Source organism: Piliocolobus tephrosceles, chromosome X, assembly GCF_002776525.5.
Source record: "Piliocolobus tephrosceles isolate RC106 chromosome X, ASM277652v3, whole genome shotgun sequence".
NCBI lineage: Eukaryota > Metazoa > Chordata > Mammalia > Primates > Cercopithecidae > Piliocolobus > Piliocolobus tephrosceles.
Window position 1 is genome coordinate 2784608 of NC_045455.1, and position 12243 is coordinate 2796850.

Sequence of the window (12243 nt, forward strand, 5' to 3'; positions counted from 1 at the left end):
TGCTAACGGGGTACGCGCTCACCTCTCCGGGCCCTCAGTGGGGGGGGGGGCTAACGGGGGACCCCCCCCCCCCCCCCGGGCCCCGAGGGGGGGGGGGTGCTAACGGGGTACACGCTCACCTCTCCGGGCCTCAGAGTTTCTGGAGGACACCAGCAACAACCCGGAGCAGGGGCCTGTGTGCTGAAAACAGGAGACCCACGCGAACTCCCACCACCTTCCCTGCACCCCAGGCTGTCTTTGCTCCCCAGATACCCACAATATTACCAGAAGGATTAGGTCCTCCTACCCAGGGAATGGGAGCCAGAGAAAAAGTGACCAAAAACATGAACACCAGAGATTCCTCCAGAAAACACGAGTCAGCCAGTCCCAGCTCTCGGACAGCACTTCCAAAGCGTGTTCAGTGTACCAACCTTAATTATAAGAAGGCATGAAAGGACGACAAATACATTTGCCTAAAAAGCGGGGGGGGGGGGGGGGGGAAGTAAAGGAGCAAAGGGGAAAAAGGAAGTATTATAGTCATTCCACATCAGAATAAAAGTTGCTGATACAGAAAACCAAAAATATAAGCATAAGTCAATCAAAGAAATCATCACACAGCTAAACAGAAAGAGTGCGAGGCACAAGATGGAAGGTGTCCACAAGCATTGGCACGAGGTCAAAAGAAAACCGAGGCCCCAGACAACAGCAGAGTCATTCAGAAGCCCAGAAACCAGGAAGCAAAGAGCTCTGAGTGAGGAACACCTGTTCACACCAAGGATGAGGAAAAGCATGGGCCTCCTCAGCACCAGAGCCCAGAAACACTGAAGCACCCCTGGAAATGGGGGCGGAAATCGCTTCCTCTAACTGTCTCCATCTGAGTCAACCGTGAGCGCTCACATGCATTAACTGCCTGGCATGCACTCGCTCCTCAGGAAGTTCCCAAAGCAGGTACTTGACCAAAATGACTGAGGAACGCCAAAAAAAAAAAAAAAAAAAAAAAGGGAAAGACGTCAGCATCCAACACAAAGGTGGACGGAGCCCAGGACTAGGGTCCTGGCCTGCAACTCATGGGGACCCTGCTTCTGCTCTGCCGTCCCTCTGATGAGCACACGGCCTCAGTCCACCCCTGCTGGGAACAGAACACCACGGACTGGGTCATTTATCAACAACAGAAATGCACTGCCCACAGCTCTGGAGGCTGGAAGCCTAAGACCAAGGCACCTGCAGGTGGTCCCTTATTGCATCCTCACGGGGGGAAGGGGCGAAACAGCTCCCTCACAGCTGTTACAAGGGTGCTGATCCCATTCACGAGGGCTCCATCCTCATGACCTAACCACCTCCAAGGCCCACCTTCTAATACCATCCAATCGGTGATCATCTGTAATAACAGATGATCTGGGGAAACACATTCAGACCACAGCACGCTCTGGCTCCCAACTGTGTCTGCTGGCAGGCATGCCTTTCAACCCTGCGGGCAGCACCTCAGGCCCAGGACTTCCTGGTTCCACCTCTCCTCCAGTCTCTGGGTGTCTCCGCCTTCATGCGCACTGCTTTCCGCTCTGCGGCTGCTAAGTAGTGGCTGGAGAAAGTCATAGTCAGGAGAATCAGCGAGTCACAAGTATCAGGAAAAATCTCATGTTCAAAACACAGAGCACTCAAAATTCATGCTGACTTGCTCTTCTCCCTGTTTTTCAACAATTTTTTATTCATTCCTTAATAACTGTTAACCAATGCTCAAAAAGACTGTTCTTGTTCTCATCAATTTAAGAAAATTTACTGAGCTATTATCAGTACGTCCTACAATAATAGCTGTGAAGACAGAAAAGCACAGGAAGTAATGCTGTGACAGAGGTTCCAAATCCCACCACCCACCGTTCTCTCTCCTCAGACTCTCAAGCATTCCCACCACAGTAGGCTGTCGCTTCTTTTTTTTTTTTTTTTTTGAGATGGAGTTTCTCTCTTGCTGCCCAGGCTGGAGTGTAATGGCGCCATCTCAGTTCACTGCAACCTCTGCCTTCTGGGTTCAAGCGATTCTCCTGCCTCAGCTCCCGAGTAGCTGGGATTACAGGCATGTGCCACCACGCCCGGCCGGGCCTTCCCTTCTAGACTAGATAACACGTCAGTTTTATAAAACATGGGCTTCAGGAAAGAGGTGAGAATAAACCTCTGCTTCTAAAAACATAGCAATATGTAGATGTCAAACGTAGTTACTGTAAATAATACAGACAATAGAAATGTAAAATGTAGGTAATAAAAATATCCCACACAGGTTCAGGTGGCTGATCTGTGTAAGAACATCTACCCAATGTAAGTGCTCCCTCCAAATACTAGTCTTCCCTGTGCTGTGTAAAAAAAGGCCAACACCTTCCTTCAATATTTAACTTTCCATCTCCTTCCCTCTCTTAGCTCTCCTTTGATCTCTCTCCGAGCAAGACATGTCCCCACCCAGAGTACTGGAGGGAGCTCACAGAAGCACAACACGTACCTTCAGGGACTGGGAATTTAGTGGGGTCTGCAACAGCAGGGACCTCGCCCACAGCATAAGGAGGCTGAGGATTAGGATGCAAAAGTCTTCCTGCTGGTGGCAGTGACAGACAGACCTCTGCGCAGCTGGGAGGCTGTCCCACCTGCCTTCTCTGCCATGCTTCTTTACCCTCAAATCCAACAGCCACTAGCCACCTGTGGCTATTTCAAGTAAGGTTCATTAAAATTTTTTTAAAAAATTAAACATTCAGTGTTTCAGTTGCGTTAATCTCATTTCCAGAGTTTCACAGCCCCACGGGGCTATAGGCTACTGGAATTTGTCTAGCAGATACAGCACGTTTCCACCAATGCAAGCTCTCAACACCACCTGTCTAATTCATCCACACCATGTTTCCAAATCCTGAATGTATCATGCAGTTATTACGGTGCTTTACTGTTTAGTTTATTAAAACACAACGGAGGGTAAAGGAAGCTGGCGTCTGCACTGCTGCAGACCCGTTTCCAACTGTGAACAGCTAAGCGGGGTTTCCACAGCCTACAGGGATTAGCCACAGCTCCGCTCATTTGCAGGATAGTCACTGATTCAAATTAATTTCATCTACTGTATGTATGCAGCACCATTACAAGGCACTGGGAACAGATTCAAAACAGGGTAACAGTCTCTACCTTAAAGTGAGTGCTATCATTTTGTACAAAAGCAAACTGAAGACAATTATGTAGTCTTAGTGATCTGAGCTACAAAGAAACTGCTGCCAGCCTACAGAGGAGGAAGGACACGCCCCTTAATCCAGGTACAGACACATAGGTTTTGAGAATATTCTGACATCTGAGCAGGTGATGTTCATATGCAGAGACACAGTGAGACATCAGGAAGAGGCCGGCTTCCAGAATGACAGAACCCTGAATGCCTCACTGGGAGGACTGAAGAGAACTGGGTAATGATGGAATGCCAAAGTTGCAAGAAGAAAACACTGCCAGAGATGTGGCACAGGAAAATTATTGGATATGTGCTACCTAAAATGGGTTAAATTCTTATGATTACAGAAATACTGCTCAGTGCTGGACCATGGGCTATGCTAAGATTTCACCTCCTACCCGGTCAGTGCCACAGCCCACGATCCATTCAGAAATGAAAATCGAGATAAACTGATTTTCATTTCTGATATTTCATCAATTAACAAAACTTAAGTCATATTTATAAGCATAACTTATAAACGAACAATTCACTCTACGAGTGGTTTTTCCTATTTCAGTCACCGCACTGAGCCTAGGCTCTAGATTTTTATTACCTCTTTCAGTCCCAGACCAATTCTCCAAGAATTTTCTGTCACCAAAGTTTCGTGCCCGATAAGCCCTTGTTCATTAATTCAGTAGCAGATAAAGCTCATAAAGGTCAGCTGAGCCCTAGGACTCAAGCATAACGTGCCAACATATTCCACACACAACGCTGCCCAGACACCTGAATTCACACGACAACCAACCACTCACAGAAATCACCACTACAGAATATGAGTTCAGAATTAAAGGAGAGAATGTTCCCCTCGGCTCTCTCTTGTGCGCCATAGGCTGCTCTTCAGAGTGTGATAATGTGCAGGCAGGGCACCCTGCGGGGGCTACATCAAGGCCTTGGGCAGCAGGATGGTGCACATGGGTCACTAGAGGCAGCACGCATCATGCCAGCTGCTCCCACCAGGCCTCCTGGCAGAACCAAAGCCATGATCTAACAGGTATGATGCTGCACTGTGTCCATGAATGATCTGATGACAACTAGAATCACACATACTGTCTACATCTTCACAGTAACAGCAACAGCACAAGGTAAAAGGGGGTACCCTAGGGTTTTGTTTCTTAACCCGGAGTAAAGATGACTGGGTCTCAGGAAAAACATTTGAGAAATCAAATACTAAGCAGTTTCTGCCTTAGCACATTTACTCCTAGTGATATTGCTAACTAGACAGAGGAAAAGTTCTCAGTTCAATAACAAGTGATTTCGGATGGAAACCGAGATGTGAAGACAGAGCAATGTGCTGGGTGAACCTCCATAGACATCTCCCGCTGCAGCGAACCCAGCAGCCTGTCTGTGATCAACAGATGGCCTTCAGAGATGAGACTTCACAAGTAGCCTCCTGTTCCCACTCAGGGTAGAGACAGACACAGATACACACACACACAGACACACAGCCCCTGGAGCCACATGGCCTCTGGCAGGTCCCTCTCTTGTTGACTACCAAAGCTTCTAAGTTTTCCAATTTATTGGCATACAGTTGTTCATGGTAGCCTCTAACGAGTCTGAATTTCTGCAGTATCAATTTTAAAATCAGAAATGAAAAAGAAAACATTATTTGGGTCTTGTTTTTTCTTAGTCTGGCTAAAGGTTTGTCAATTTTATACTTTCAAAAAACCCACTTTTGGTTTCATCGATCTTTTGTAATATTTCAATTTCATTTATTTCCACTCTAATCTTTATTATTTTCCTTCGACTAATTTTGGGTTTGGTTTTCTCTTGTTAAGATGCGTCATTAAGGTGGTTTATTTGAAGTTTTTCTACTTTGATGTAGGTGCTTATAGCTATAAACTTCCTCATAGTACAGCTTTTGCTATATCCCATAGGTTTTGATATGTTGTGTTTCCATAATCATTTGTTTCAAGAAAATTTTAAATTTTCTTAATTTCTTCATTGACCCACTGGTCATTCAGGAGCACATTGTTTAATTTCCATGTGTCTGTATAGTTTCCAAAATTCCTCATTATTGATTTCTAGTTTTATTCCATTGTGGTCAGAAGAATCTTGATGAAATTATATTTTTTGATTTTTAAGAGATGAATTTCATTTTTAAAAAATTTTTAAGACTTGTTTTGTGCTTAATATATATGATCCTTAAGAATGATCCATGTGCTAAGGAAAAGAATGTGTATTTTGAAGCCACTCGAGGAAATGTTCTGTAAGTATCTATTAGATTGATTTGTTCTAAAGTGCAGATAAAGTCAAACATCTTTGTTGCTTTTTTGTATCAAAGATCCGTCCAGTGCTGCAAGTGGCGTATTGACATCTCCAGCTATTCTTGTATTGGGGTTTATCTTTCTCTTTAGTTATAATATTTGCTTTATATTATCTGGGTGCTCCAATGTTGGATGCATATTTACAACTGCTATATCCCCTTGCTGAACTGATCCCTTTATCATTATATAATGACTTCTTTGTCTCTAGCTTTTGTCCTGAAATCTATTTTGTTTGATACAAGTATAGCTACCCCAGCTCTTCTTGGTTCCCATTTGCATGGAATACCTTTTTCCATTCCTTTATTTCCAGTCTATAGGTGTCTCTACAGAGGTGAAGTGTGTTTCTTGCAGGCAACAGATCATTGGGTCTTTTTTTTTTTTTTTTTTTTTAATCCATTTAGCCACTCTACAGCTTTTGACTGCAGAGTTTAGTTCATTTAAGTTCAATGTTATTATTCATAACTATGGACATACTCTTGCCATTTTGTCGTTTGTTTTCTTGTTTTGTAATCTTCTCTTTTTTCCTTCCTGTCTTCCTTTTAGTAAAGGTGATTCTCTCTGGTTTTATGTTTTAATCTCTTGCTTTTTATTTTTTATGGATCTATTGTATGTTTCTTAATGTGAGGTTACCATGGACTTGCAAACAAGAAAACCCATTATTTTTAAATGACAACATTGATTACACAAACAGTAAGACAAACAAGGAAAGAGAACATTAATAGAAACTCTACACTTTAACTTTGTCCTTGTGCTTAACTTTTTTTTTCTACTTATATCTTACTGTACTATGTCTTGAAAAGTTGTAGTTTTTATCAGTTCATCTTTTAACCTTTCTACTCAAGATATGAGTAGTTTACACACAGTGTTATACTATTCTGCATTCTCCTGAGTACTATTACCAGTGAGTTTTATACCTTTGGGTGATTTCTTATTGCTCACTGACATCCTTTCATTCAGACTGAAGAACTCCCTTTAGCATTTCTTGTACAATAGGGCTGGTGTTAATAAAATCCTTCAACTTTTGTTTGGGAAAGTTTTTATTTCACCTTCATGTTGGAAGAATATTTTTGCTGGATATACTATCCTAGGGTAACAGGTTTTTGCTTTTAGCAATTTAAATATGTCAGGCCCACTGTCTCCTGGCCTGGAAGCTTTCCACTGAGATCTCTGCTGCCAGATGTACTGGAGCATCTTTGTACAGTATTTGTTTTTCTCTCTCTTTTAGGATCCTTTCTTCATCCTTGACCTATGGGACTTTGCTTTTTAAATCCCATAAGGTAGTCTTCTATGGGTTAAATCTACTCTGTGTTTTATTAATATAACCTTCTTGTACTTGAATATTGATACCTTTCTCTCGGTTTGGGAAGTTATCCATTATCCCTCTGAATAAACTTTCTACCCCTACGTCTTTCTTTACTTCCTCCATAAGGCCAATAACTCTTGGATTTGCCCTTTTGGGGAGCTATTTTCTGTATCTTTTAGGCATGTTTCATTGTTTTTTATTCTTTCTTTAGTCTCTTCTGTGTATTTTTAGGCCTGTCTTCAAGCTCACTAATTCTCTCCTCTGCTTGATCAATTCTACTAAGAGACTTTGATGCATTTTTCAGTATGTCAACTAAATTTTTCAACTCCAGAATTTCTGCTTGATTCTTTCATATCTCAATCTCTTTAAATTTATCTGATAGGATTACTGATTTCTCTGTCATCTTGAATTTGTTTCCTCAAAATAGCTATTTTTAAATGACCTGTCTGAAAGGTCACGTATCTGTCTCTCCAGAATTGTTTACTGGTGGCTTTATTTGGCAAGTTCCTATTTTCCTGGATGGACTTCAGGCTTGTGGATGTTTGTCAGTGTCTGGGCACTGGGCGTTGAAGAGTTAGGTACTTCTTGTAGTCTTCACAGCACAGGCTTGTTTGTACCCATCCTTCTTGGGAAGGCTTTCTAGGTATTCAGAGGGACTTGGGTGTTGTGATTTAAGTTTCTGGTCTCACTGTAGCTATATCTGCATTAAACTGGGGCACCCCACGCCCAGTCATGCTGACACACTTGCTGATTCACACAGCAACTACAGTGGTGTTCCTGAATAAAATCCAGAAGAATTTTCAATTACTAGGCAGAGACTCTTTGTTCTCTTCCCTTTCTCCCAGAGAGAGAGAGAGAGAGAGAGAGAGACAGAGAGAGACAGAGAGAAGGATGTGTGTATGTGAGATGAGTAGCTGGAGGTAGAGGAGGGTGACACAAATACTCCTGTAGTCACCACCATTGGGACTGCACTGGTTCACACCCGAAGCCAGCAAAGCACTGGACTGCACCCAAGGCCCATGGTAACCACTTCCTAGCTACTGCCTATGTTTGCTCAAGACCCTGGGACACTACAATCGGTAGGTGGCAAAGCCAGATGGGCATGTGTCCTTTCCTTCAGGGCAGTGAGTTCCCCTTGGTTCTGGGCAGGTCTAGAGATGCCATCTGGGAGCCAGAGCCTGGAAGCTGAAACCTTAGGAATCTAGCTGCTGCACTATTCTACCGCAGTTTAATATTTCCTGTGGCACCCAAGTCACAAGAACAAGTCCTTCCCACTCTTCACTCCCCTTTTCCATAAGCAGGAACCACTCCCTGTGTCCACCACCACCCTAGGCCTGCAGCAACTACTGCCTGTTCATTGCTAATGTTCATTCAAGGCCCAAGGACTCTTCAGTCAGTTTATGACGAATGCTGCCAGGCCTGAGTCTCTCCTTTCAGAGCAGTGGGCTCCCCTCTAGCCGAGGGCAGGTTCCAAAATCATGCCTAAGAGCCAAGGCCCGAAACTGGGGACTCCCAAGGGCCCACTTGATGTTCTCCCTCACGGTGGCTTGGCAGTTACCCATGCTGCAAGACAAAGTCTCCTCTCCTGTTCTCAAGCAGAAGGAGTCCCTCCCTGTAGCCACCACAGCTGGGAATGTGCTGGGTTACATTTGAAGCCAGTTCGTCTTTGAGTCTCATGCAAGACGCATGGTGAGCGCTGTCTGGGTACCACTGCTGATTACTCAGGGCCCAAGGGCTCTTTAGTCAGCAGATGATGGATCCCGACAGGAACCGGGTACTTCCCTTCAAAGCAGTGGGTTCCCTTTTGGTCCAAGGTATGTCTATAAACGTCATCCGGGAGCCTCAGGGCTCTGCTTGATGCCCTATCCCAAGGTGGCTGAGCTGGTATCCAAGCTGCAAGACAAAGTCGTCTTTACTCTTCCCTCATTCTCAAGCAGAAGGAAGGAGTCTGTCCCGGAGCTGCAGGCTGCACTGCCTGTGTTTGTGGGAGGGCGGTGCAAAGCCTTCCTTGGCTGCCCCGGCTGAGGTCTCACTAGGTCGCATGCCTCACAAGGCCACTGGCTCAGAGCCCCAGCACAACACCATGTCTTAGCCAGGAACTGCAGTCCTTGTGGCCTAGACTGTCTTTTGAGTCTACTTAGAACCCCAGGGGCATTTCAGCCCACGGTGGTGGGGCTTGCCAGAACTCCGGTTCCAACTGCTGGGACCAGTGGCCAGCCTTCTGGCTAGAACTGGTCTAAATGCTACCTCTGTGCCCAATGTTGCTTTCCACTGTGACAGGGCAGCACTGAGTTCCAATACAAAGTCCCACAACCACTGAGCCCTCCCTCCCCAAAGTGCCCAGGTTTTCTCTCTGTGCCACACAGCTGTTGCTGAAGTTGAGAGCGGCAGCATCAGCGATTTACGACTGTCCTTCCTACTCTCTTCGGTGTCTCCTTCAGTGGTATGAAGTTAGAACCAGGCACTGTGACCACTCACCTGATTCTGGTTCTTAAGAAGGAATTTCTTCGTGTGGACAGTTGTTCAATTTGGTGTTCCTGTGGGGAGGACAATCAGTGGAGGTTTCTATTCGGCTATCTTGCTCCACCTCCTCCCTATTATCTTAGGCTTTATAATTAACTTTTGATCAAAATCATTACATAATATTTAACTATTGTAACAATTACATTAAATACTTATAAACACATTGGATATTTTCTTTGATACACTGAAGTGCCATCATATACAAGTCAACAAATGGGAACTCAGTCTACTGATGTCAGTAATACATTGAAAGGCATTTACCACTAAAATAAAATCAAGACATACATTCAAACAAAACGCAAGAGACAAAGGGAAGGCTGTACTAAGAACTGGTATGTTCACTGGGACTGAAGGATTAAGTAGGACTTTAGTAAGAAGATAAGCAGAAGTGAATCCAAACAAAGGGAATAGTAAGGAGGGCTAGGTAGGGGGAAAATCCCAGTTTTCAGCCCCAGCAGGGAGCAACAAGAAAGGCTCACGAGCCAAGGCCTGAGGACAGAGGTCAAAAAGGGCGGTCCAATCTGTAGAGGGACATCTGTAGATTATTACAACTTTGGAACCAATCTAAATTAGCTGTTTCAAGAAGTAAAAATTGCCACAATTTTAACAGGTCCTGTCCAAATGTCTTGAAGACCAGCTGGTGAAGCAGTGCTGTGTACAAATAAACGAATAAAGCGGTGTCACCCCCAGTTTCTGGGATGAACCATTTCAGGAGAACCAGTGCTAGTGGAGAAGCTGGACAGAACAGGAACCAACCAGAAGTCAGGACCCAGTTAAGTTAGTGCACAGACACCATGAAAACCCAAAAGACCTGAACTAGGGCATTCAGGACGGGTCGGGCACAGAACAGGTAGTGCGGCAAGTGATTCAAGGTGGGGGGAAAGGAAGAGTTAAAGATACGCCAAGGGTTGCTAAAAAGAATCAACAGGTGGGTGATGCAAATACAGCGAGTGGGCAGGGAAGATGAGGAAGGAGGAGACCTGGTGAATTCCTGAAGCACGCTGACTAAAGGTCTCCACAGAGGTCAGCACAAACACGAAAAGACAAGCTGAACAATCAAGAAAGATCTGATCTGGAAAGGCTGACTTCAGAGACCTGACGGTGGAGACCGTACTGCATCAACTGAGAAGCAGAGCGGGCTCAGGACAGAACCCGAGTGTGGGCCGGGAGAACGTGCCACAGGTAACCCTCTAGGAAAGGAGGCATGGTGGCTAAAAACCTCAAAGTGCTCACAGTTCCAATCACTGTGCCTCCCTACATGCCATTTATAAAGCTTCCCTAATCATCCAAAATGTTTCTTTCCCGAACGTTTGGTCTCTTTCTCCACCTTCCAAGTGAAACCTTCCTGCCTTCTTTGGTTTATGCCGTAGCTACAGCCTCCTCCGTAGCTACAGCCTACTAATCAAGTAACTGATTAGTGTAGGATAAGAATAAGATTAAAGACATATTTGGCTGTTTTCAATCATTCCAAATATAGGCAATGGTGGCTTAACTGGTTGGTGGTTAAAAATAAGCTGCCTCCCACTATTTGGGGAAAAAAAATAATTAAAATATCAACATCAAAAAATAAGATCCAGACAATGAATAAAATATCATACCAATTCATTACACCACTCATGAAGTTCATGAAATCATTCTCTACTCCCAACCTGACTCCATGACTAGCCAACTGCCTGTCAGACATCCCCGAACAACACAGCCAAGAGAAAAGCAGCACTGAAAAGAAAGCACCATGACCCCACCTTCCACAGAAAAAATATCCCCCAGTTAAAGACAGTCATAAAATGTCCCCAAGCATTTGGGGGACAGTCATAAAACGTCCCCACTTTCACGCAGAAAGTGAAAGTAAGCGAAGACAAAGCGGCAGAAGTGGGAGGGGCGAGGAGAAAAGTCCCTCACTAATGTGCCTGAAAACAGCCAGCTCACTCAGGGCCCTCCAAAGCCAGCGTGAAGTTACATTTTCACAACCGAAGTTACAAATGGTGCACAGGGAGGGCCCTGGTGGAACAGAGGCTGCAGGAGAACTCAGCTCCAGATGCCAAGCAGGGCCCCGAGCATTTGCAGATGGTTCTGTAAGTACCAGGCGACTTCACTTCCGTGAGACTCTGGGTGGGTGACACCAGCACCCCTGCTTTGTAGATGAGGACACCGGGACAGACGTGGGCAAGCAACGCGAGGCAGGTGACCAGGAGAGCTGCCAATCCAAACCTAACCCTTACCTGGGCCACACCTCTTCCCACACATGCGGTAGGTCAGGTGGGAAGTCTGTGGCTCCCAGTCTCCGCTTCCACCCTCCCAGGTGACATCTCCAACTGAAATGCACAGTAACCCCAAACGGGACTCGGCGCCTTAGCCCGAATCCTCTTCTGAGCCTGGCCTTCATGCTAGTGGCACCCACATCCCCTCAAACAGCTTCACTCAAAATCACATTTTTTAAAAAACTGTCACCAGAATAGAAACTGAAAATTATAAACATTGCAGTTAACCGATTTATTAAAAAACAGTTCCAAGAACAAATACGCTAAGAATTTGAGTCTCTAGAGAAGAAAATTTTTCTCCTGATGGACTGTTTTCACTATCCCCTTACAGAAAATGTACAACATATTAGAACTATCTGAGTAAAGGACTGGAGAAAGAATCCACCACCACCTTGCCCTCTAAACTAATAACACCCATGAACCAGCACCACAATGGTTCAACTTTAGCTACAAAAAGGGTAGGTTTCCCTTACAGTCCTCCACAGGCGTGGCGTTCTGTCATCTCCCATATAGCCAGAGAACATGGCAGAACCATCAAAAACCTATGTGAAACTCCACAAGGAAAAGGCGTCCCAAGTATCACATGGTGGCATGAAGCAGAGCCAGGATGCTTTGGGACATTTTCACTATGATAACCGGGTAGTGAGAGGTCATTAGGTGGCCCTGAACGTCACCAAAGCGGAACTAAAGCAGCAT

At 44.9% G+C, this 12243-nt stretch overlaps 1 protein-coding gene across 11 annotated transcripts in view; it reads right to left on the reverse strand.

Annotated features, from left to right (window-relative positions):
- ARHGEF7 (Rho guanine nucleotide exchange factor 7) overlaps nucleotides 1-12243 on the reverse strand; it is a 145276-nt gene that overhangs the window by 38731 nt on the left and 94302 nt on the right. The window contains exon 1 of one of the 11 annotated variants that reach the window (XM_023217674.2): nucleotides 9245-9527. The exons of 9 other annotated variants lie outside the window; for them this stretch is intronic. The gene's annotated coding sequence lies outside the window, so the exon portion shown is untranslated. Of the gene's footprint in view, nucleotides 1-9244; nucleotides 9528-12243 lie in introns of those variants that run through there. One more of the 11 variants, XM_023217677.2, reaches the window with a different exon arrangement.